At 46.0% G+C, this 26,253-nt stretch overlaps 1 pseudogene; it reads left to right on the forward strand.

Annotated features, from left to right (window-relative positions):
- The first annotated feature begins 6,441 nt into the window (after positions 1–6,441).
- On the forward strand, positions 6,442–6,560 carry LOC134930017 (5S ribosomal RNA; annotated as a pseudogene).
- The last annotated feature ends 19,693 nt before the right edge of the window (positions 6,561–26,253 follow it).

Here is a 26,253-nt window from a genome sequence, read left to right on the forward strand (position 1 = left end):
AACAAAAAAACATTAAATAATGAAAGTAATGTAATGTCATTAAGGCTGAAAATTATTCAAAAATATCTTTATCAGCTGTACAGACAGACTGGCAGATAAATAAATAGGGAATGTATTACAAAAGACACAAACCCTCCTGCCCACACTTAGGCTAAACGGAACCTTAGAGCCTGAAACGCCGCATGCTGTCTGTGTGGCAATCTTGTTGCCAAAATGAACCACTAAACATGTATCCACTGAATCTCCACAATAAATTAATCAAAAATATGGCATGCCGAATATAATTTGTGCTTCATTGGCAATTGTATATACAATCATTCATGTGCTCATATTTAAGATATCTGTGGGGAAAAAAAAGGAAGAATTATGCTGCTGAATATGCAGGAATAAATGAGTGGCAACATATATGTTCCAATTGCTGCAGCTATAGTGGATGACAGTTTGTAGCTATTTTGTAATGTGTCTGCCCAAAATTGACACAGAAAAAAGTACAAATAAAGATAAGCTGTGTATTGATAGCACTTATGAAACAGATTGTTCCATATGTTGTAGATGTACCTTATATAACTGGCATAATTTGCCGAAAAAATTTTTTTTGGACCAGTGCACCTGTTGTTTAAATTACATAAGTGCGTGGCAGGAGAGCGGGAGACGTGAAAGTGCAGGATATAACTATAAGTGATACTTAGAGCCGTCTGTCGTCTGTCTCCTGTACTGCTGTGTGCCGCTGTCAGTGCCGCGTTCAGCTCGAGTTAACGAGCTGTGAAGATCTGCGGCTTGCCCAGTCTCCTCTCCTGCCGGTCTGCTGGTCACGTGAGCGCGCTCACCGTGACCACGTCCACCTCCCCTACGTACGTTTCACAACGAGCTTGTTCACGGGTAGTGTGAACACTGAAGGTGCAGACCCGGTTTTTAAGTCTGCTGAGATAATTGGTAATTGGCTACAGAGTTTAATAATTGTAGCAATGATTACCTCTGGGTCTGGCTGTTTGAAAAGAGCTGCAGTGAAAGCTCAAGGAATGTCCTGCATGTATCAATGTGAATAGTGAATAGATGGCCTGCAACATATGCGATGGGAAATTCTGAATATAGTATATTTGAAATTTGTTTGGTGAACATAATAGAATGAGGAAAAATTGTTGTGTAATTAAGCACATATGTGCCGGGAAAAAGAAGAGTATTAAGGTGTGGATAAGATAGATAAATGAAAAAATATAGATAATTAAATAATTAAATAAATATATATATGAATAAGTAATAATAACTAATAATGGTAAAAGATATGAATATATATGAATAAATATAATTGAAAACTAGGAGTTTGAGGAAAAAGTGAGTGTATAAGAATTAATGAATTTTATGAAAAAAAGAGGGGGGGGGGCGGGGGAAAAAAAAAAGGGGGGGGGGGGGGCTGAAGGATAAATAAAAATAGGCTATGAGAGAAAGAGATAGTGATGTGTGATAGTGTGGTCCCTACTCGGCTAGTTATTAGTTATTATTTAATGGTAATATGGTTTAATGGTAATATGGTCAAGTTGAAAGAAAGGCGCCATAATTAATGGTTTCATTGAGTCCTTGGGGATGTAGTGAGTTTAGTCTAAAAGTCCACTCACATTCCTTCCGTAAAAGGGTATTGGTCAAATCTCCTCCTCGTATACCCAGTTTAACTTGCTCAAGTCCACAGATCTTAAGTTCATTCCACCGGCCTGCATGTTTAGAGACAAAATGTCGTGCTACAGAGGTGATTTGCTTCATTTTTTGTAGATCTTTTGTCGCATTGCGAATAGATCCAACGTGTTCCAGAATTCTTTGCTTGAATGCTCTGGTCGTCATGCCAACGTATCTTTGTCCACATGTGCATACTATGCAATAAATCACTCCTTCTGTTGAGCAGTTAATGAAATGTCTGATTTTAATGTCTTTGCCATAGCTGTCCTGAATGTTGTCAGTCTTAAGAATATATTGACAGGCTTTACAATGACCACATGGATGTGTGCCGATCGTGGGTTGTAGTTTGCCTCGTGTTGTTTGGAAATGGCTGGACACCAGTCTATCTTTCAAGTTTCTCGATCTCCTCCAGCTCATGGATACTTGTGGTCCAAGTTTTTGAGATAAAGTGGGATCCAAATGGAGAATTCCCCAGTGTTTTTGAATGGCTTGTTTTACCTGACGCCACTCTTGGCAGAAACCCCCTACAAACCTGATATTCTTGTCTTGTTGTGGTTTTTGTTTCTTTTCAAAGATAAGATGTTCTCTCTGGATATTCTGGATGTTTCTACTGGCTTTCTTGATTGAGGTGTTACTGTATCCCCTTTCTCGTAATCTCTTCGAGAGTTCTTTGCTTTGATCCTCGAAGTCTTGATCATTGGAGCAGTTCCTTCTTAAACGGAGATATTCCCCCTTGGGTATGTTTGTAATTGTTGGGGGAAAGTGGGAGCTAGTTTGGTGTAGCAGAGTGTTTGAGGATGTCTCCTTTCTATATAGTTTTGTTGAGAGCATTTTGTTTACATCTTTATAGATCAGTACATCTAAAAATGGGAGTTCATCCTGACTGATTTGGTGGGTAAGTTGAATATTGAGGTTGTTGTTGTTAAGATGTTCTATAAACAGGAGAAGCATCTGTACATCACCTTCCCATATCATCAGAATATCATCGATGTACCTTACCCACATGATGATATTGGATGTGAAAACATCATTGCTGTCCGTGAACACAAATTCGCGTTCCCACCATCCTAAAAAGATATTCGCATACGTGGGGGCACAAGCTGCCCCCATAGCGGTGCCCCTGGTCTGTAAAAAAAATCTGTTATTGAAGGTGAAGAGATTGTGACTGAGTATGAACTGGAGTAGGTCGGCAAGGAACACATGGAATTTTTCCATGCCTTCCATGTTCATAAAATAATTAACGGCTTCAAGTCCTCTGTCATGATCAATTGAAGTATACAGTGCCTCAACGTCCAAAGAGACTAAGTATTGGTTTGTTTCCAGTTTAACATCATGAATCTTGCGAAGAACATCTGTGGTGTCTTGGACAAAGGAAGGGAGACCCAGAACGTGGTGTCGTAGATGTAGATCGACAAAGATGCTGGCTTTTTCGGTTAAAGATCCTATCCCAGATACGATTGGTCTTCCTGGTGGTTGCCTCATATTCTTATGTATCTTGGGGAGCATGTAGAAAGTAGGGATGCTGGGATGTGTTGTCTGGAGATACTGATATTCTGAAGATGTTATGGTCCCTTCCGCATGAGCATCGGTGAGAATCCGGTTGAATAGTGTCTTGTAATTTTCCATAGGGTTCAGTAATACTCTTTGATAACAAGTTTGGTCTTCCAACTGTCGATAGGCTTCCTGTATATACTGTTCGCGGGGCCATACCACCACGTTTCCCCCTTTATCAGATGGCTTTATAATGACATCTTGCCATGATTCAATCTCTTTGAGAGCATTAAGTTCCTTCCTGGATAGATTGGAATTGTACAGACTTCTGGTCTTCCGGAGATGTATATGGTCAAGTTCTTGAGACACTAATTTGGTGAATATCTGTACTTCTGGGCTCGTCTGCTCTGTTGGGAAAAACGTAGACCTTTTCTTACAAATGACCCTCGTACTGACTTCCCACTGGGAGTCTGTGGTTGGTGTTGATTCTGTATCCAAAGATTGTAGAGCTTCCAATGCTTCCAGTTCAAGTCCAGAAAGATCTGATGTATTCATGTTGTCACCTGTTTCTGTCTGATAAGATTGTGTACCGTCAGTTTTGGAAGTAGCTATTTTATTATGAAATTTAGTAAGAAGTAACTTCCTGCAAAAAAGTTTTAAGTCTTTTTCCCATTTGAATCTGTTGAACTTTTCGGTTGGTGAATAGGAGAGACCTTTGCTCAGGACTTGGATTTGATCGTGATCTAAAATGTGTGCTGAGAGGTTGATAATCTTGAGTTGTGAAGAAGTATCCGTTGATATTGGGAAGACTGAAGTTACCTTCTGCGTGAATTCCGTACTGGTTGTCTTCTCGGTGGTAGTTGATCCCACTGTTGTTGACGGCCTCTTCCTCCTCTTGCGCCCCCTCCTTGTCTTTCGTTTGCTGGGTGCCTTGATCCCCTTCCCCTGGGGGATCCCCTAAAAAATGCTGTTGATGATATTGGGAGGAACTGTTACTCTCACCTCTGAAGTTTGTGGTTACTGATGCGTTGGGGATATATTCCGGAATATCTTCAGTTCCAGATGTCTCTATATCTGATGAAGAGTAGTGTTCAGGGTTTCTAGGGGGTCGCGATTGCCAGGAAGGCTTATTCCACTTGAATATTTTGCCCGATGCAAAGTCCTTTTTATCTCTAGCAAATTTATTTCTTTTTCTGTCGATGATGGTTTGTTCGTATGTTAGAAGGTCTTGTTTGTTTTTCTCGAAACAGCGTTGAAATTGTGTATCTTTCTCCCAGGGCTCCAATTTCTTACTTAAATCGTCCAGGTCACGTTCACAGCCCTCGAGTATGAGATGGTTGTGTTTAATCAAAATGCCCATGAGTTCCATGGAGCATTTGAGGAGACAGTTGTCCCAATCAGTTTTAAGATTTTCACTGGCCAGGCTGAAAGTGGGAAAAACTCTTGGCCTAAGGCCGCGTGGTGCAATTTTGTTCTTAAGGTAGTTCTCTAATGTAGTGAGGTCCCAACTGGTTCTTATTTGTTTGTGCAGTAATTGTTTGAGTTGTACAAAATCAGATTCCCAATTGGTATGTGGTTCTGTATCTACTACGTTGCTTGGAAAAATTTCATCTAAGTTTTCTCTATTCCTATGTTTGTAGGACAATTCCTGCTTTAAATTGAAGCTCATGTTAATGATGTATGGGACTATGCCCGTTGGTGTACTGAAAGGCTGTAGTTACTGGAAAATTGTTCGTTATCAAATGTTCCGTGCTGGTATTCCTAAGAAAACTATTTCTAGTTGTATACAATATGCAAAAGGAAAATTGGGTTAAGGATGCCGCACAAGAGTAAATGATGTTGCATGAGTAGATAATTAATGTAAGTTTCCAAGAAAACCGACCAACCGAAAAAACTTTCGGAATTAATCACCATCTACCATTAAACTGTCAAAGTTGTGGGTAGAAAAAAGGAGGGTGATTGTCGATGGTGCTCCCATGGGTCTATTACATTGGTAATAAAGAGAAGAGAGAAAAAGAAAAAGAAACCCTTGTTGGGAGCACTCACTCTTGGAAACAATGGAGAGTTAGATAATACTTGATAAATTAGGTATTTAAAACGTAACTTTTAATTATTTATAGGTAAAATACGGAGTACACCCTGTTTTGTTGTTTAAAATGTAATTAAATAAACGTGAATCATTGGTTTCGAATTACCGCTGTGAATATATAGGTGAAAACATGTATATATATAAGGCCAAAAAATTGCAAAAAAAGGTTCGGCATGAAATATGGCAAAATCAAGGAATGTGCCCACCAGGTATTGTTTTTTAGGTTAGTGCAATAATCTGAGTATTGCCGTCAAGTAAAACCTACAACACCAGGTATTCCTTAGTGGTCAACCACCTAAGTACTGGTCCAAAAAAATTTTTTTCGGCAAATTATGCCAGTTATATAAGGTACATCTACAACATATGGAACAATCTGTTTCATAAGTGCTATCAATACACAGCTTATCTTTATTTGTACTTTTTTCTGTGTCAATTTTGGGCAGACACATTACAAAATAGCTACAAACTGTCATCCACTATAGCTGCAGCAATTGGAACATATATGTTGCCACTCATTTATTCCTGCATATTCAGCAGCATAATTCTTCCTTTTTTTCCCCCACAGATATCTTAAATATGAGCACATGAATGATTGTATATACAATTGCCAATGAAGCACAAATTATATTCGGCATGCCATATTTTTGATTAATTTATTGTGGAGATTCAGTGGATACATGTTTAGTGGTTCATTTTGGCAACAAGATTGCCACACAGACAGCATGCGGCGTTTCAGGCTCTAAGGTTCCGTTTAGCCTAAGTGTGGGCAGGAGGGTTTGTGTCTTTTGTAATACATTCCCTATTTATTTATCTGCCAGTCTGTCTGTACAGCTGATAAAGATATTTTTGAATAATTTTCAGCCTTAATGACATTACATTACTTTCATTATTTAATGTTTTTTTGTTGGCGTGTCATCAGTACAACAAGGGTTTTCTTATGCCCTACTACGTGTGAAAAATCCATTGGGGATTTATGTTGCATAGCACACACAATCAAAAGCAACATGCAGGCGGCTCAGTTTGGCAAAACCGACTGATCATATGATTTAAACCTTAGTATACCTATATATTTGGAATACAATTCGGTGCAATGATGGTCAAACACATGTCTCTTCTCTAAGAGGCTATCTGCCCATTTCAAGAACCAGGTCTGTGTTGTAGTTGATAGCTGCATACCAGCTGCTCAAACTGAAATCTACTACCACACCACACCGCGCATGCCCAATCTCGTCCGATCTTGGAAGCAATACGGTGTTGGGCCTGGTCAGTACTTAGGTGGTTGACCACTAAGGAATACCTGGTGTTGTAGGTTTTACTTGACGGCAATACTCAGATTATTGCACTAACCTAAAAAACAATACCTGGTGGGCACATTCCTTGATTTTGCCATATTTCATGCCGAACCTTTTTTTGCAATTTTTTGGCCTTATATATATACATGTTTTCACCTATATATTCACAGCGGTAATTCGAAACCAATGATTCACGTTTATTTAATTACATTTTAAACAACAAAACAGGGTGTACTCCGTATTTTACCTATAAATAATTAAAAGTTACGTTTTAAATACCTAATTTATCAAGTATTATCTAACTCTCCATTGTTTCCAAGAGTGAGTGCTCCCAACAAGGGTTTCTTTTTCTTTTTCTCTCTTCTCTTTATTACAAACATATGAACAAAACAGTTGGCAGGTGTAGGCAAACAATATGGCCTTGACTGAAGTCTTTCACAGACATATCGTGTCGGGTGTGCAACACAGCTGATGGGCGATATACAGTATTGGTGCATCTAGTTGTGTGCACTCAGTCTAACATGGACTGAAACATACACGGTTCTATAGTACCATACACGTGTACACATGTGGATATGACAGAGCAACATAAACATTGTACAAATGCAGATTTTAGTTTGAGCCCTCAGTAAGTGACATATGCAATATGTTTGGATTAGTGAAGTGCACACTATAATATAATATAGATGTCACAATTGTTCTGAAGTCACTGAGCGGAGCAGCAGTTAGCTTCCCGACAGACGGGATCCTGGCGGTCGATATACCGACGCCGGGAAACTGAAGTAGGAGGCAATGCCGGCATCAATATACCAACGCCACACGAGATGCCGGCGTCACATTACCAACAGCTGGCATCCTGATCATACAGACAGCTGGACGCGCTGGCGTCCTGCCGTGGAGGGGTGTGTGTGTGTGTGTGTGTGTGTGTGTGTTGGGTTTAGGCAGAAGAAGGGGGGTTAGGGTTAGGGAGCAGGGCCGGGAAGGTTAGGGTTAGGTACCGGGGAGGAAGGGTTAGGGACATAGAAGGAGAGGTTAGGGTTAGGCCTCAATTGGAGAGGGTTAGGTTTAGGCAGCAGGGAAGGGAGGGTTAGGCGCAAAGCGGGGAGGATTTGGGTTAGGCACCACCAGGGAGGGTTAGGGTTAGGCACTCACAGGGGCGTTTTAAGAGAGGAGGAGGCCCGTGTTCAGCCTCCTCTGTTCAGGCCCCCTCCTCTCTGCCCGGAGCGCTGTAGAGTCTGAACACTAGAGGGCTCAGACTCTACTGCGCATGCGCAGATCTCCGGGAAAATGGCGCGGTGGCCATTTTCCCTAAGATTTCTCTACTGTGCATGCGCAGAACTCCGTGAAGATGGCCGCTGAGCCATTTTCACGGAGTTCTAATAGCGCTGCGGATACTTCGGAGGGGTGAGTATTTAAAAATGGGTGCAGTGTGTGCGGTGGGGGCCCCCTCTGGACTCAGGGGCCCGTGTGCACCGCACACACTGCACCCATTATAGAAATGCCAGTGGGCACCCACAAGGGAGGGTTAGTAGGGGGCAGAGGAGGGTTAGGGGGCTTACTGGGGGGCTGTTTGGATTCTGATTGACGAGATGCCGCTGTTTGGATTCTAACCTCTGGCAATTCATACTGATCCCACTGAGCATTGTCGTAGCTGCATAACTCCCAACTGTGCCAATTTAGTTGGAACTTCCCTGAACTCAGGACTTTTGTCCGAATTGCTGGGCATGTTAAGAGTATGTTGGTCACCAGGGGGTAAATTTACTAAGATGGGAGTTCTATTTAAGATGGGATGTTACCCATAGCAACCAAACAGATTCTGGTTCTCATTTATCTAGCACCTTCCAGAAGATAATACCTGGAATCTGATTGGTTGCTATGGGCAACATCCCATCTTAAATAGAACTCCCATCTTAGTAAATTTACCCCCAGGTGTCACAGGTACCTAAAACTGGCGCATGCAGCAATACAGGGCTTTTTATGGGCAGTGATTTGGATTGGTCTTGCATACTGGGCAGCAATAGTACCGTAGTTTATTCACTTCCACTTTCATACATGTTTTAAACCAAGGTTAGGCAACCTGTGTCTCTCCAGCTACTGTGGAACTACACATTCCAGCATGCCCTGCCACAGTTTTAGCATGCACTAACAGCAAAAATGTGGCAGTGCATGCTGGTATGTGTAGTTCAACAGCAGCTGAAGTGCCACAGGCAGCCTGTCCCTGTATTAAACCACTTATTTTATTAAAACAAATGTGTTCTCTATTATGTATAAATGAAACAAAAAAAAGCCATGTCATATATCAGAAACAACTCCCTTTGTTGTACACAGCGCTGCCACCAGAAATTGAGGGGCCCGGGACTGACAAAATAGGTAGTTCCCCCCAAATAAATAAATATATATATATATATATATATATATGCTCCATGGATTGGGCGGCACTCAGAGACTTTCACACATCAGATAAACAGTGAACAAGCCCCGCAGGGCTGCTTTAATGTGACGTTTCGGGGCAAAGATCCCCTTCCTCAGTCTTCTCAGGTTGGTCTGAGGAAGGGGATCTTTGCCCCGAAACGTCACATTAAAGCAGCCCTGCGGGGCTTGTTCACTGTTTATCCATACCTCCCAACTTTGTCCTGTCGGTAAGAGGGACACACGCGCAGCTTTGCCGCGCGCACTCCCGAAAAGGGGCGTGGCTATAACCTAAGAAAAGGGGCGTGGCTATGCGGAGGACCCACAATCGCGAGCCACGCCCCCGTTTTAGTCACTGAGGGGGCATGCCCAGTGCTCTGTGAGCCGCTGGCATGCCCCCTCTCCCTGTGTCTGCACTGAATAGATGCTGTGCGCATGCGCACAGCGTCTATTCACCGCTGCTCTGTTAAGCAGGGCAGCGAGAGACAGAGACTCCCAACTGCCCCCCCCCACCGCGGGACACTGCGGCCCGCGGGTGGGACAGCGGGACAGTCCCCAAAAAACGGGACTGTCCCGCAAAAATCGGGACAGTTGGGAGGTATGGTTTATCCGATGTGTGAAAGTCTCTGAGTGCCGCCTGGCCTGACAAGGAAAACGGGAGGCTTGCCCACCCTTCTGGGGGGCCGGGAGGGCCACCGATTTTCGGGAGCCTCCCGGCCATTCCAGGAGGGTAGGCAAGTATGCCATATTATGCCCCACACAGTAATGCCCTGACAGCATATTAAGCCCCCACATAAATGCCCTTGTCACCATTAAATGCAGTACCTGCTCATTGTCATGGGTTCTGCTCGCTGTCAGGAGTTCTGCTCGTTGTCAGGGGATTCCCTAACCCCTCCCTGCCGACACAGCTGCAGCAGACTGCTCTGCGGTTCCACAAAATCAAGTAAAATAAAACTATTAAATACGTCCCTCCCAAAATTGCCACCGCCTCAGAGGAGACAGTTATTAACGATACTAAAGCCTCCTCTAGTATCTTTAATAACTGTCTCCTCTGAGGTGGTGGCCATCTTGATAGGGTTATTTTTAATAGGGCGGACAGGGACGGGCGGTGGCGGCAGGCATGAGCGGCCGGGCCCTTCCCTCTCTGTTAGAGAGGCCAAGCCCGGGACAGCTGTGCCCGCAGCACTCCCTTGATGGCGGGCCTGGTTGTACGTATAAAGTGCTGGTTTTTTTTACGAAAAAAGGTTCTGGCTTCTGGTGATATGCACATTATGGGACATATACTAATAGCGATTAAAGCACTGATTGCATAACATTGGTATATAGCTGTTGTGCTTAGTTTAGAATTTAATGAGTCAAAGGTACAAGTCCATGATGAGTTTGAGCCAGCCGTTGCCCTATGCCTTATCGGCTAGTTCTCTGTTGATTAAATGGTTTGGGTGGAGTGAATATTGGGCTGATAAACGGCTGGCTGATGGCCGTTGGAGACCTATTGTGTTTAATTCTGATACCTTATGCTGGGTACACACTGGAGTGATGTGTACCCAGATGCTGTGGTGGCTGACATATCGCTATCGCAGTACACATCAGAACGATGTAATGAAGGACGGAACGATTCCTCGCTCCGTCCTTCATTACCTTGCACAGCGCCACATGCAATATCATCCGGATGGCCGTGAGCATGGCCAGGCTTGCCAAAAGAAATCCTGGGCCCCGGTACAACAATTTCCTGGGCCCCTGTGCACCCCCTGGGGGGGTTGTGACCACAGCATGCGGGGGGGGGGGGGGCATGTGACATGTCCACACCTCTTTGGGGACATGTCTAGCACATGAGAAGCAACCACTCACTGCAGCATGGTATGCTTCCCAGCCAGGGCAGTAGAGAGCCTGGCTAGGCCCAGGTACTTTTCAGAGGCATTGCCTAATCACAGGAGGCGTGGTCATGCACCCTTAGAAAGAAATAGATTTATTTTTTTAAGCACTTACCTGGCCACACTGCAGCCCTGGGTCCTGGTCTGAGCAGAAAAGCAGCAGCTGCTGCTCCCAGGGTAAAGGGAGGGGGGCGTGTGACCTCCATCAGACCTGGGCCCAGGTAATTTGATAATGATAATGGCCGATTTCCTGCGATTTCGACCTTTCGGACTGATATATCTTACGAAAAGTGTCACATCGTATGTGTTTTCCATCCGATACGATGCGCATTCCCATGAGTTTCGTGACGGATCCCCTAGGTCGCTAGTGCTGCACTCGTGATATATTGTAATTGCATGGAATCGTATGGAAAAAGGTGTGTTTTTTTTGTGCCTGCGATATATCGCCTGCAATATATCGTAGGAAGTTTGACTGGCATTCTCAGGACACTCCCATCAGCAGCAGCAGCGACGCAGCAGGAGGAGAGCTACAGATATATCCGATTTGATTGGATTTCCATTGCCCCAAGTTTGTATTTTATCCACACTGACCACCAATATCACTGTCCACCTAGCACACTGTCCACCAATGTAATCACACTGACCACCAATGTAATCACACTGACCACCAATGTAATCACACTGACCACCAATGTATTCCATTTTTTCACATTTTATTCATTTCTGTGGGTCCCAAAGCCATTTTAAAAACCCCTAATGGCCATGTGTTTTCACTGCCACTGTACCCCAATGCAGCACCTTGTGTTTCTCTGGCCCCAAAGTTATTTTAACCCCCTAATGGCCATGTGTTTTCACTGCCACTGTACCCCAATGCAGCACCTTGTGTTTCTCTGGCCCCAAAGTTATTTTAACCCCCTAATGGCCATGTGTTTTCACTGCCACTGTACCCCAATGCAGCACCTTGTGTTTCTCTGGCCCCAAAGTTATTTTAACCCCCTAATGGCCATGTGTTTTTACCGCCACTGTACCCCAACGCTGCACCATTGATGTTTGCGTAATGAGGAAACTATTTTCAAAAAATAACTTTATTTTAAAACCATATATTATCCAAATTGAACCATATATCAAAACATTTTGAAAGTATATTTTTAAACTTAAGTAAAACCATTTTGAAAATGAAAAAAAACCTTAATTTTAAAACCATATCTTAACCAAATTTAACCATATAACCATTTAACCATATAACCATATAACCATATAACCATTTAACCATTTAATCATATAACCATTTAACCATATACCTTAAGTAAAACCATTTTTAAATACAAAATATATAACAGTTTGTGCACCACTTTTTTTTTCATTATAGCTATGTCTCTGGATTTAGATATAGACTTCATCACCGGCCTACTAGACCTGTACCGTGGCCATGAATGTCTGTGGAAGATCAAAGCCAAGGGGTATTCGGCTAAAGGGGGTAATTCCAAGTTGATCGCAGCAGGAATTTTTTTTAGCAGTTGGGCAAAACCATGTGCACTGCAGGGGGGTGGGGGGGGGGGGGCAGATTTAACATGTGCAGAGAGAGTTAGATTTGGGTGTGGTGTGTTCAATCTGCAATCTAATTTGCAGTGTAAAAATAAAGCAGCCAGTATTTACCCTGCACAGAAACAAAATAACCCACCCAAATCTAACTCTTTCTGCACATGTTATATCTGCCTCCCCTGCACTGCACATGGTTTTGCCCAACTGCTAACAAAATTCTTGCTGCGATCAACTTGGAATTACCCCCAAAGTGCGGCGGAATGCGGCCTTGGAGGAGCTAGTGGAGTACGGCAGGTCCTTTATGTCCGGTGCTGACAAGAACTGGGTAAAGAAAAAGATCCAGATCCTGCGTACGGTGTTCCTCAAAGAACACAAAAAAAATGGAACAGTCCAAAAGATCTGGAGCAGGTTCCTCCCAGGTTTACAAGACCTCGTTCTGGTAATACTCCATGCTGGAGTTTGTCTGGACCAGGAGACTACCCGGACAGGTTTCACTTCCCTCCCTCGGACTGCCACGCCAGAGCCTGAAGAGGATGAACTATTGTCTGTATCTGTAAGTATATTTTTTTGAATAAATTTTCAAGTTTTTGCAAGTTCCATCATCAGTCCAACACAGTACACTTAAATGTGAGTCCTCCTGCCAATCGACTGCACCCACCCCCGTTAAGATAGGCCAGGTACTCGTCCTTGACCTGTTATTCCCGTAGACTCGCCATAGAATGGAGTGGAGGTGGTTCCACAGAGGGAAATGGTGAAGTCTCCTCTGGGTGTTCTGGCTCTGGGTCTCCTGGCCCTGCTCTGGGCAGTGTCCTATGCTGGGTGGTTTTGCTGCGCAAATAGTTATGCAGTACACAGCACGCAGTCACCACCCAATCTATCTTCTCCACCTGCAAATTGATAGCCATTAGGAATATCCGGCAGGATGCCAAAAGTGTTCTCTACAATTTGTCGTGCCCGGGATAGCCTATAATTGTAGATGCGCTTCTCCCTTGTCAGGTGCCTTTGGGGGTACGGCTTCATAATGTTCTTGTGGAGTGCGAATGCCTTATTAGCCATGAAAACAAAATTGAGGCTGTGCTTGGTTTGCTCCCTAGATGGCAAGTTCAGGGTCTTTGTGGTGAGCTGCTCGTAGAAAGTGGTATTCTTCAGCGACCCACTGTCTGATGCACATCCGTTTTTGCCAACGTCAATGAAGATGAATTCATAGTTGGCATTCACCACTGCCATCAGCACGATGCTGAAATATCCTTTGTAATTATAATAAAGGGATCCGCTGTTTGCAGGAGGGTTGATGCGGATGTGTTTGCCATCTATCGCTCCCCCACAGTTAAGGAATTGCCAGGTGGTGGCAAACTCCTCTGCCACGGCCATTCAGATGTACTTGCAGGGAGCTTTAAAAAAAAAAGAAATACAAAATGAAAACATGTATTTATACAGTGTATTTTTTTTTTTTAAATCTTCTACAGAGTGGAAGTGCAGAGATTCCCGCCACCCCAGACCTCAGTCTCCTGGATACAGAGGAATCCCTGACCCAAGATATGACCCCTGAAGCACCAGCTACCCCTGATACCTCTGCAGCACCAGCTCCTCTGCCGCGCCCCCGGAAGAGAACCCCCCCCCCAAAAAAAACACCGGCCAGGAGGGCGAAGACCTCATCTTTGAGGAAATCAAGTCAAGACTTGCCCGGCCCCCTGACCACTACACAAGATTTGGGGAATTCTTGGCCTCTGCCATGCGCAACCTGCAACCTGGGCAAGCCAAGCAGATTGAGCGTTTAAATTTGAAGATGATAAACAAGGCCCAAAAAGCAAAACTCAACGACAATGTCGTACTGTTCGACCACCTTCCTCTCACTGCTCCGCCCACCCAATCCCATCCTATTCCGCCCACCCAACCACAGCCTACTCCCCCACTCACCTGCTCCTCAGCCATATACTCTGCTATGCTGGTGACAGAGGAGGACATGCCCCAGTTTGTATGGCAATTTGTAGGCATCTTATAATTCCCAATAAATATGGTGCGGTATAGGCTATCCGGTGTTTTTGGGGGAGGATACACGCATGCTGTAGGTGCATAATAGTGGGGCCGGGCCCATTCATTCTGCACTTTACAGCATGTGGGTATTCTCCCAATCAAATCTGTGACCAAAACACCATATAGCCCTCCATCTTAGGAGTGAAAGTACTGCACCATATTTATTGGGAATTCAAATTTAAATAAACTGTTATTTAATCATTTTAATTATTTTATTACACACACACACACACACACACACACACACACACACACACACACACACACACACACACACACACACACATTGTGATGTCATTTATTTATAAGTGCCATATTGGCAAATCATTGCATAGTTTTTGCACAGTTGTTTACAAGAAAAACAAAACAAAAACAACTTTTTTTCTATAAACAATTTAAAAGTAACTAAACAGGTGTGGTGTGTATTTTATTTACCTATAAATACTGGTCCTGCAGCACCTTCACAATGGCCTTGCAAGGTGTCAGGGATGATCCGACCCAAAGCCTGGGGGTAGATGAGGGTTCTGAACTTCAGGTCCTCCAATGACCGCCCTGTAGCCAGGAAAAAGAAGCTAAAAAAAAATTCAAGCAAAAGAAGACTAAGCCTATACCTACTTACCCTGTGCGACGATCCCTGCGATGCTGGAGTCGGCTTTGACGTCAGACATCCGCCCTCCATTCTCCTGGACACGCCTGCGTTTTACTCACCACTCCCCAAAAACGGCTCCAAATGGTCCGGATCCACCCTGGAACTCCTTCTTCCTGTCAATCTTCTTTGCGGTTCGCACTGCGACCGCTTCTTTTGCAAGCCGCGACGTAACCTGACGACCCCTGTTGCTGGGCCACGTCACGCACGCGCACTGCGGCCGCCATGCATGCGCATTCCATACTCGTTCGCACCGCAGCGATAAACCGCTGCGTGCGAACGGTTCGGAATGACCACCATTATCCCTAATCTCGGTCAGTAGTGACATGTGAGAGAGAGAGTCCCCATTTTCATCAGCCACTCCTTGCTCCAAACAGACCTCAGCCTCTTCCGTTTCAGATTCCTGTCACGTTGCAGCTTCAGATAACCATAGGCTAACAGAAGTTGATACCTGTAGGAATCCATCACAGAACAGGATAAAGAGCACTTTATTCAGAAAGCACAAACAAAGCAAAGCACAGTAGCAATGTGGAACGCTCGGAAGGTATAAACCAGCCTCACTAATCACAGAGCAGCAGTGTGCACATGGCTAAAATGGCTGCTGCTATTTATATGCCTATTTGGGCCAGCCCTCCTAGCACCCTAATCCAGCCCATCAGTACATGTGAATGCATTGCGATAAATCGCATGCGCTATGTCGCCGCGTGACATATCACATGCGATAGATCGCATGCAAAAAAAGCCACACATGTACCAAATCGTATGGAACCACTCCCGGGAAGCTCCTGGGAGAGTTCAAGGGAAATCGCCTCCGACTTCAGCCTCAGACATATCGTTGTAGTGTATGGGGCCTTAAGGAATGGTATTCTGTGGTATACACAAATGTCTTATAGACACGTATCCCCCTTGGGGACTCTGTCTATTTCTGATGTTATTATCTAAAGTTATTATTTTGGTCTTGATTTCAATTCTACATGATTTTTGGTGCACCCTTACCTGCGGGCTTCATTTCTTCCCTTCCCCCTCCCTGTTTGTCTTCTGTATCCCATTAATATGTGAGTAATTCAATAAAAATGAATGTTGGAAAAAGATGCTGCTGATGTCACCTACACTCACAGTTTTATTCAAGGTTTATAATAGCTTCCTCACAGGGCCGGTTCTAGACCTTGTGGTGCCCCCTCCCACGGTGAAAGAGAGTTGGTGCGCGCCGAAGGCGCGTGGTCAAGAATAGGGGCGTGGCTTCTTCATAGGGAAGGGGCATGGCCACAGTTATCCCCCTATACTTGTGCCCCCTGTAGCTGTGCCCTCAGTAGATGTGCCCCCAGTAGCTGTACCTCCCAGCTGCTGTGCTCCCTGCAGCTGTGCCCCCAGTAGATTTGCCCACAGTAGTTGTGTCCCCAGCAGCTGTGCCTCCAGTAGATTTGCCCCCAGTAGCTGTGCCCCCTGTAGTAGTGCCCCCAGTAGTAGTGCCCCCAGCAGGGCCGGACTGGGACCAAAAATAGGCCCTGGCATTTTTGAAGCACACAGGCCCACCTCGGTGTCAGCATCTGACTCCTCCCCTTACTATTCCTGATTCCTCCTACTTCTTAGTCTATGCTCTTACAAATATAATTAATATTATAACAACATACAAGTGTACATCATTCTGTATTAAAATACACACAACCATTGGTTGAAGTGGAAATGTTGAAGTGGGGGTATGGAAAAATTAAGGTTGTAACTAAGCGCGCGCACGCTCCAGAAAAGGGTCGTGGACATGCACGCGCCCCATTCACTAGAATGAGAGCGTCTGTGTGCACTCCCGGCGGGGCTAATCGGCGACCAATCAGACAGAGAGTGTCCCATAGAGGTACTGTGTGCGTGCGCGGCAAAAATATGGGTGTTGCCAATTAAAATGGGACGTGATACACAGACATATGCCCCAATAGTGCAGTGCCAGATCCACAATTGCCCCCACGGTGCCAGGTATACAAATGTCCCCACAGTGCCAGGTATACAAATGCCCCCACAGTGCCAGATCCACAAATACCCCACAGTGCCAGGTATACAAATGCCCCCACAGTGCCAGATCCACAAATGCCCCACAGTGCCAGATCCACAAATGCCCCACAGTGCCAGGTATACAAATGCCCCCATAGTGCCAGATCCACAAATGCCCCCACAGTGCTAGATCCACAAATGCCCCCACAGTGCCAGATCCACAAATGCCCCCACAGTGCCAGATCCATAATTGTGGATCTGGCACTGTGGGGGCAATTGTATACCTGACAGGTAGTGTCCCATAGAGGTACTGTGTGCGCGCGCGGCAAAAATATGGGTGTGGCCAATTAAAATGGAACGTGATACACAGACATATGCCCCCAATAGTGCAGTGCCAGATCCACAATTGCCCCCACGGTGCCAGGTATACAAATGCCCCCACAGTGCCAGGTATACAAATGCCCCCACAGTTCCAGATCCACAAATGCCCCACAGTGCCAGGTATGCAAGTGCCCCCACAGTGCCAGATCCACAAATGCCCCCACAGTGCCAGATCCACAAATGCCCCACAGTGCCAGGTATACAAATGCCCCCATAGTGCCAGATCCACAAATGCCCCCACAGTGCTAGATCCACAAATGCCCCCACAGTGCCAGATCCACAAATGCCCCCACAGTGCCAGATCCACAATTGCCCCCACAGTGTCAGGTAATACCTGACACTGTGGGGGCAATTGTGGATCTGGCACTGTGGGGGCAATTGTATACCTGACAGGTATACAAATGCCCCCACAGTGCCAGGTATACAAATGCCCCCACAGTGCCAGCTAAACAATTGCCCCCACAGTGCCAGCCAATTACCCCCACAGTGCCAGGTATACAAATGCCCCCACAGTGCCAGGTAAACAATTGCCCCCACAGTGCCAGACAATTGCCCCCACAGTGCCAGGTATACAAATGCCCCCACAGTGCCAGCCAATTGCCCCCACAGCAGTGCTGCAGCTGCTTACCGCTGCTGCTGCTGCTGCTACTGCTCCTCCGGCTGTAATGTGAGGTGTCAGGAGCTCAGAGCGCGCCAGCGCGGCTATGTCTGGCGGCGTGTAGCGGACTTCAAACCAGCAGCAGGTTCGTGAGCCAATCAGAGCTCGCGGACCGGCAGTGGCGGCTCCTGATTGGCTGCCGGTCTGCGAGCTCTGATTGGCTCATGAACCGGCGGCTGGTTTGAAGTCCGCTACACGCCGCCAGACATAGCCGCGCTGGCGCGCTCTGAGTTCCTGACAGCTGAGACACGCTGCCGCCGGACTGAGCGGCAGCGTGTCTCAGTGACACAAGAGGGCATTTGCCAGAAGTGCCAGATGGCCAGTCCGGCCCTGGCCCCCAGTATGTGCCCCCTGTAGTTGTGCCCCTAGTAGTTGTGCCCCCTGTAGATTTGCCCCCAGTAGCTGTGCCACCAGTAGCTGTGCCCCCTGTAGTAATGCCCCCAGTAGCTGTGCCCCCATTTGATTTGCCCCCAGTAATGTTCACCCTGTAGCAGTGCCCCCAGTAGCAGTGCCCCCAGTTGATTTGCCCCCAGTAACTGTTCCCCCTGTAGCAGTGCCCCCTGTAGTTGTGCCCCTGTAGTTGAGCCCCTGTAGATTTGCCCCCCGTAGCTGTGCCACCAGTAGCTTTGCCCCCTGTAGTAGTGCCCCCAGTAGCAGTGCCCCCAGTTGATTTGCCCCCAGTAGCTGTTCCCCCTGTAGCAGTGCCCCCAGTATGTGACCCCTGTAGTTGTGCCCCTAGTAGTTGTGCCCCCTTTAGATTTGCCCCCAGTAGCAGTACCCCCTGTAGCAGTGCCCCCTGTAGTAGTGCCCACAGTAGCTGTGCCCCCAGTTGATTTGCCCTCAGTAGCTGTTTCCCCTGTAGCAGTGCCCTCTGTAGTAGTGCCCCCAGTATGTGCCCCCTGTAGTAGTGCCGCTTGCAAACAAGAAAAACAAACAAAAAAATACTTACCAGCCCCTGCTTCCGGACCGCTGTCATTGCTGCTGCTGTCTCTGGCCGCATCCGGTTCCTCCTCCTCGTCATGACGTCTCTCCCATAGCAGCGCCGCGTTGACACTAGTGATGAGCGGGTTCGGTTTCTCGGAAACCGAACCCCCCCGAACTTCACGCTTTTTACACGGGTCCGAGGCAGACTCGGATCTTCCCGCCTTGCTCGGCTAACCCGAGCGCGCCCGAACGTCATCATCCCGCTGTCGGATTCTCGCGAGGCTCGTATTCTATCGCGAGACTCGGATTCTATATAAGGAGCCGCGCGTCGCCGCCATTTTCACACGTGCATTGAGATTGATAGGGAGAGGACGTGGCTGGCGTCCTCTCCGTTTAGATAGAGAGTGAGACACTTGATTTACTGGAGCATTAGGAGTACTCAGAGAGTGCAGAGTTTTGCTGATAGTTATACTAGTGACCACTGACCACCAGTTTTATTTATTATTTAATATAATCCGTTCTCTGCCTGAAAAAAAACGATACACAGTCACATACCATATCTGTGCTCAGCCTCAGTGTGCTGCATGATAATATCATCTATGTATATCTGACTGTGCTGAGTAGTGCTCACTGCTCACACAGCTTAATTGTGGGGGAGACTGGGGAGCAGTTATAGCAGGAGTACATATTTAACAGTGCACACTTTTGCTGCCAGAGTGCCAGTGTGACTGACCAGCAGTGACCACCAGTATATTGTCTGCCTGAAAAAGTTAAACACTCGTGTGGTGTTTTTTTTTTTTATTCTATAAACGCATTCTGCTGACAGTGTCCAGCAGGTCCGTCATTCATTATATTTCTATCTTCTTCATACTAGTAGTTTAGGAGTCTGCAGTGCTGACAGTGTCCAGCAGGTCCGTCATTATATAATATATACCTGTCCTGTCCTGCAGTAGTGATATATATATATTTTTTATATCATTATCATCCAGTCTATACTAGCAGACGCAGTACGGTAGTCCACGGCTGTAGCTACCTCTGTGTCGGCAGTCGCTCATCCATAATTGTATACCTACCTGTGGTGGGTTTTTTTTTTCTATCTTCTTCATACTAGTAGTTTAGGAGTCTGCAGTGCTGACAGTGTCCAGCAGGTCCGTCATTATATAATATATACCTGTCCTGCAGTAGTGATATATATATATTTTTTATATCATTATCATCCAGTCTATACTAGCAGACGCAGTACGGTAGTCCACGGCTGTAGCTACCTCTGTGTCGGCAGTCGCTCATCCAAAATTGTATACCTACCTGTGGTGGTTTTTTTTTTTCTATCTTCTTCATACTAGTAGTTTAGGAGTCTGCAGTGCTGACAGTGTCCAGCAGGTCCGTCATTATATAATATATACCTGTCCTGCAGTAGTGATATATATATATATATTATATCATTATCATCCAGTCTATACTAGCAGACGCAGTACGGTAGTCCACGGCTGTAGCTACCTCTGTGTCGGCACTGGCAGTCGCTCGTCCATAATTGTATACCTACCTGTGGTGGTTTTTTCTTTTTTCTATCTTCTTCATACTAGTAGTTTAGGAGTCTGCAGTGCTGACAGTGTCCAGCAGGTCTGTCATTATACAATATATACCTGTCCTGCAGTAGTGATATATATATATTTTTTACATCATTATCATCCAGTCTATACTAGCAGACGCAGTACGGTAGTCCACGGCTGTAGCTACCTCTGTGTCGGCAGTCGCTCGTCCATAATTGTATACCTACCTGTGGTGGTTTTTTTTTTTCTATCTTCTTCATACTAGTAGTTTAGGAGTCTGCAGTGCTGACAGTGTCCAGCAGGTCCGTCATTATACAATATATACCTGTCCTGCAGTAGTGATATATATATATTTTTTATATCATTATCATCCAGTCTATACTAGCAGACGCAGTACGGTAGTCCACGGCTGTAGCTACCTCTGTGTCGGCAGTCGCTCGTCCATAATTGTATACCTACCTGTGGTGGGGTTTTTTTTTCTATCTTCTTCATACTAGTAGTTTAGGAGTCTGCAGTGCTGACAGTGTCCAGCAGGTCCGTCATTATACAATATATACCTGTCCTGCAGTAGTGATATATATATATTTTTTATATTATTATCATCCAGTCTATACTAGCAGACGCAGTACGGTAGTCCACGGCTGTAGCTACCTCTGTGTCGGCACTGACAGTCGCTCGTCCATAATTGTATACCTACCTGTGGTGGTTTTTTTTTTTTTTCTATCTTCTTCATACTAGTAGTTTAGGAGTCTGCAGTGCTGACAGTGTCCAGCAGGTCCGTCATTATACAATATATACCTGTCCTGCAGTAGTGATATATATATATTTTTTATATCATTATCATCCAGTCTATACTAGCAGACGCAGTACGGTAGTCCACGGCTGTAGCTACCTCTGTGTCGGCACTGGCAGTCGCTTGTCCATAATTGTATACCTACCTGTGGTGGTTTTTTTTTTTTCTATCTTCTTCATACTAGTAGTTTAGGAGTCTGCAGTGCTGACAGTGTCCAGCAGGTCCGTCATTATACAATATATACCTGTCCTGCAGTAGTGATATATATATATTTTTTATATCATTATCATCCAGTCTATACTAGCAGACGCAGTATGGTAGTCCACGGCTGTAGCTACCTCTGTGTCGGCAGTCGCTCGTCATCCATAAGTATACTAGTATCCATCCATCTCCATTGTTTACCTGAGGTGCCTTTTAGTTGTGCCTATTAAAATATGGAGAACAAAAATGTTGAGGTTCCAAAAATAGGGAAAGATCAAGATCCACTTCCACCTCGTGCTGAAGCTGCTGCCACTAGTCATGGCCGAGACGATGAAATGCCATCAACGTGGTCTGCCAAGGCCGATGCCCAATGTCATAGTACAGAGCATGTAAAATCCAAAACACCAAATATCAGTAAAAAAAGGACTCAAAAATCTAAAATAAAATCGTCGGAGGAGAAGCGTAATCTTGCCAATATGCCATTTACCACACGGAGTGGCAAGGAACGGCTGAGGCCCTGGCCTATGTTCATGGCTAGTGGTTCAGCTTCACATGAGGATGGAAGCACTCAGCCTCTCGCTAGAAAAATGAAAAGACTTAAGCTGGCAAAAGCACAGCAAAGAACTGTGCGTTCTTCGAAATCACAAATCCACAAGGAGAGTCCAATTGTGTCGGATGCGATGCCTGACCTTCCCAACACTGGACGTGAAGAGCATACGCCTTCCACCATTTGCACGCCCCCTGCAAGTGCTGGAAGGAGCACCCGCAGTCCAGTTCCTGATAGTCAGATTGAAGATGTCAGTGTTGAAGTACACCAGGATGAGGAGGATATGGGTGTTGCTGGCGCTGGGGAGGAAATTGACCAGGAGGATTCTGATGGTAAGGTGGTTTGTTTAAGTCAGGCACCCGGGGAGATACCTGTTGTCCGTGGGAGGAATATGGCCATTGACATGCCTGGTGAAAATACCAAAAAAATCAGCTCTTCAGTGTGGAAGTATTTCAACAGAAATGCGGACAACATTTGTCAAGCTGTGTGTTGCCTTTGTCAAGCTGTAATAAGTAGGGGTAAGGACGTTAACCACCTCGGAACATCCTCCCTTATACGTCACCTGCAGCGCATTCATCATAAGTCAGTGACAAGTTCAAAAACTTTGGGCGACAGCGGAAGCAGTCCACTGACCAGTAAATCCCTTCCTCTTGTAACCAAGCTCACGCAAACCACCCCACCAACTCCCTCAGTGTCAATTTCCTCCTTCCCCAGGAATGCCAATAGTCCTGCAGGCCATGTCACTAGCAATTCTGACGAGTCCTCTCCTGCCTGGGATTCCTCCGATGCATCCTTGCGTGTAATGCCTACTGCTGCTGGCGCTGCTGTTGTAGCTGCTGGGAGTCGATGGTCATCCCAGAGGGGAAGTCGTAAGACCACTTTTACTACTTCCACCAAGCAATTGACTGTCCAACAGTCCTTTGCGAGGAAGATGAAATATCACAGCAGTCATCCTGCTGCAAATCGGATAACTGAGGCCTTGGCATCCTGGGCGGTGAGAAACGTGGTTCCGGTATCCATCATTACTGCAGAGCCAACTAGAGACTTGTTGGAGGTACTGTGTCCCCGGTACCAAATACCATCTAGGTTCCATTTCTCTAGGCAGGTGATACCAAAAATGTACACAGACCTCAGAAAAAGACTCACCAGTGTCCTAAAAAATGCAGTTGTACCCAATGTCCACTTAACCACGGACATGTGGACAAGTGGAGCAGGGCAGACTCAGGACTATATGACTGTGACAGCCCACTGGGTAGATGTATTGACTCCCGCCGCAAGAACAGCTGCGGCGGCACCAGTAGCAGCATCTCACAAACGCCAACTCTTTCCTAGGCAGGCTACGCTTTGTATCACCGCTTTCCAGAATACGCACACAGCTGAAAACCTCTTATGGCAACTGAGGAAGATCATCGCAGAATGGCTTACCCCAATTGGACTCTCCTGTGGATTTGTGGCATCGGACAATGCCAGCAATATTGTGTGTGCATTAAATCTGGGCAAATTCCAGCACGTCCCATGTTTTGCACATACCTTGAATTTGGTGGTGCAGAATTATTTAAAAAACGAGAGGGGCGTGCAAGAGATGCTGTCGGTGGCCAGAAGAATTGCGGCACACTTTCGGCGTACAGGCACCACGTACAGAAGACTGGAGCACCACCAAAAACGCCTGAACCTGCCCTGCCATCATCTGAAGCAAGAAGTGGTAACGAGGTGGAATTCAACCCTCTATATGCTTCAGAGGTTGGAGGAGCAGCAAAAGGCCATTCAAGCCTATACAACTGAGCATGATATAGGAGGTGGAATGCACCTGTCTCAAGCGCAGTGGAGAATGATTTCAACGTTGTGCAAGGTTCTGCAACCTTTTGAACTTGCCACACGTGAAGTCAGTTCAGACACTGCCAGCCTGAGTCAGGTCATTCCCCTCATCAGGCTTTTGCAGAAGAAGCTGGAGACATTGAAGGAGGAGCTAACACAGAGCGATTCCGCTAGGCATGTGGGACTTGTGGATGGAGCCCTTAATTCGCTTAACAAGGATTCACGGGTGGTCAATCTGTTGAAATCAGAGCACTACATTTTGGCCACCGTGCTCGATCCTAGATTTTAAACCTACCTTGGATCTCTCTTTCCGGCAGACACAAGTCTGCTGGGGTTCAAAGAACTGCTGGTGAGAAAATTGTCAAGTCAAGCGGAACGCGACCTGTCAACATCTCCTTCTTCACATTCTCCCGCAACTGGGGGTGCGAGGAAAAGGCTCAGAATTCCGAGCCCACCCGCTGGCGGTGATGCAGGGCAGTCTGGAGCGACTGCTGATGCTGACATCTGGTCCGGACTGAAGGACCTGACAACGATTACGGACATGTCGTCTACTGTCACTGCATATGATTCTCTCCCCATTCATCCCTCCTCATCCAAGTAGGCACGTCAGACAGTCCGTACTTATACTGGCAGGAAAAAGAGGCAATTTGGAGGCCCTTGCACAAACTGGCTTTATTCTACCTAAGTTGCCCTCCCACAAGTGTGTACTCCGAAAGAGTGTTTAGTGCCGCCGCTCACCTTGTCAGCAATCGGCGTACGAGGTTACATCCAGAAAATGTGGAGAAGATGATGTTCATTAAAATGAATTATAATCAATTCCTCCGTGGAGACATTCACCAGCAGCAATTGCCTCCACAAAGTACACAGGGAGCTGAGATGGTGGATTCCAGTGGGGACGAATTGATAATCTGTGAGGAGGAGGGTGTACACGGTGATATATCGGAGGATGATGGTGAGGTGGACATCTTGCCTCTGTAGAGCCAGTTTGTGCAAGGAGAGATTAATTGCTTCTTTTTTGGTGGGGGTCCAAACCAACCAGTCATTTCAGTCACAGTCGTGTGGCAGACCCTGTCACTGAAATGATGGGTTGGTTAAAGTGTGCATGTCCTGTTTATACAACATAAGGGTGGGTGGGAGGGCCCAAGGACAATTCCATCTTGCACCTCTTTTTTCTTTAATTTTTCTTTGCGTCATGTGCTGTTTGGGGAGTAGTTTTTGGAAGGGCCATCCTGCGTGACACTGCAGTGCCACTCCTAGATGGGCCAGGTGTTTGTGTCGGCCACTTGGGTCGCTTATCTTAGTCACACAGCTACCTCATTGCGCCTCTGTTTTTCTTTGCGTCATGTGCTGTTTGGGGGGGGGGGGGGGGGGTTTTGGAAGGGCCATCCTGCGTGACACTGCAGTGCCACTCCTAGATGGGCCAGGTGTTTGTGTCGGCCACTAGGGTCGCTTAGCTTACTCACACAGCTACCTCATTGCGCCTCTTTTTTTCTTCTTTGCGTCATGTGCTGTTTGGGGGGTGTTTTTTGGAAGGGCCATCCTGCGTGAAACTGCAGTGCCGACACAAACACCTGGTCCATCTAGGAGTGGCACTGCAGTGTCAGGCAGGATGGCCCTTCAAAAAAATTGTCCCCAAACAGCACATGATGCAAAGAAAAATGAAAGAAAAAAGAGGTGCAAGATGGAATTGTCCTTGGGCCCTCCCACCCACCCTTATGTTGTATAAACAGGACATGCACACTTTAACGAACCCATCATTTCAGTGACAGGGTCTGCCACACGACTGTGACTGAAATGACTGGTTGGTTTGGGCCCCCACCAAAAAAGAAGCAATCAATCTCTCCTTGCACAAACTGGCTCTACAGAGGCAAGATGTCCACCTCATCATCATCCTCCGATTCCTCACCCCTTTCACTGTGTACATCCCCCTCCTCACAGATTATTAATTCGTCCCCACTGGAATCCACCATCTCAGGTCCCCGTGTACTTTCTGGAGGCAATTGCTGCTGGTGAATGTCTCCACGGAGGAATTGATTATAATTCATTTTAATGAACATCATCTTCTCCACATTTTCTGGAAGTAACCTCGTACGCCGATTGCTGACAAGGTGAGCGGCTGCACTAAACACTCTTTCGGAGTACACACTGGAGGGAGGGCAACTTAGGTAGAATAAAGCCAGTTTCTGCAAGGGCCTCCAAATTGCCTCTTTTTCCTGCCAGTATACGTATGGACCGTCTGACGTGCCTACTTGGATGCGGTCACTCATATAATCCTCCACCATTCTTTCAATGGTGAGAGAATCATATGCAGTGACAGTAGACGACATGTCAGTAATCGTTGCCAGGTCCTTCAGTCCGGACC

The sequence above is a fragment of the Pseudophryne corroboree genome, chromosome 5 (genome assembly GCF_028390025.1).
Source record: "Pseudophryne corroboree isolate aPseCor3 chromosome 5, aPseCor3.hap2, whole genome shotgun sequence".
Lineage (NCBI taxonomy): Eukaryota > Metazoa > Chordata > Amphibia > Anura > Myobatrachidae > Pseudophryne > Pseudophryne corroboree.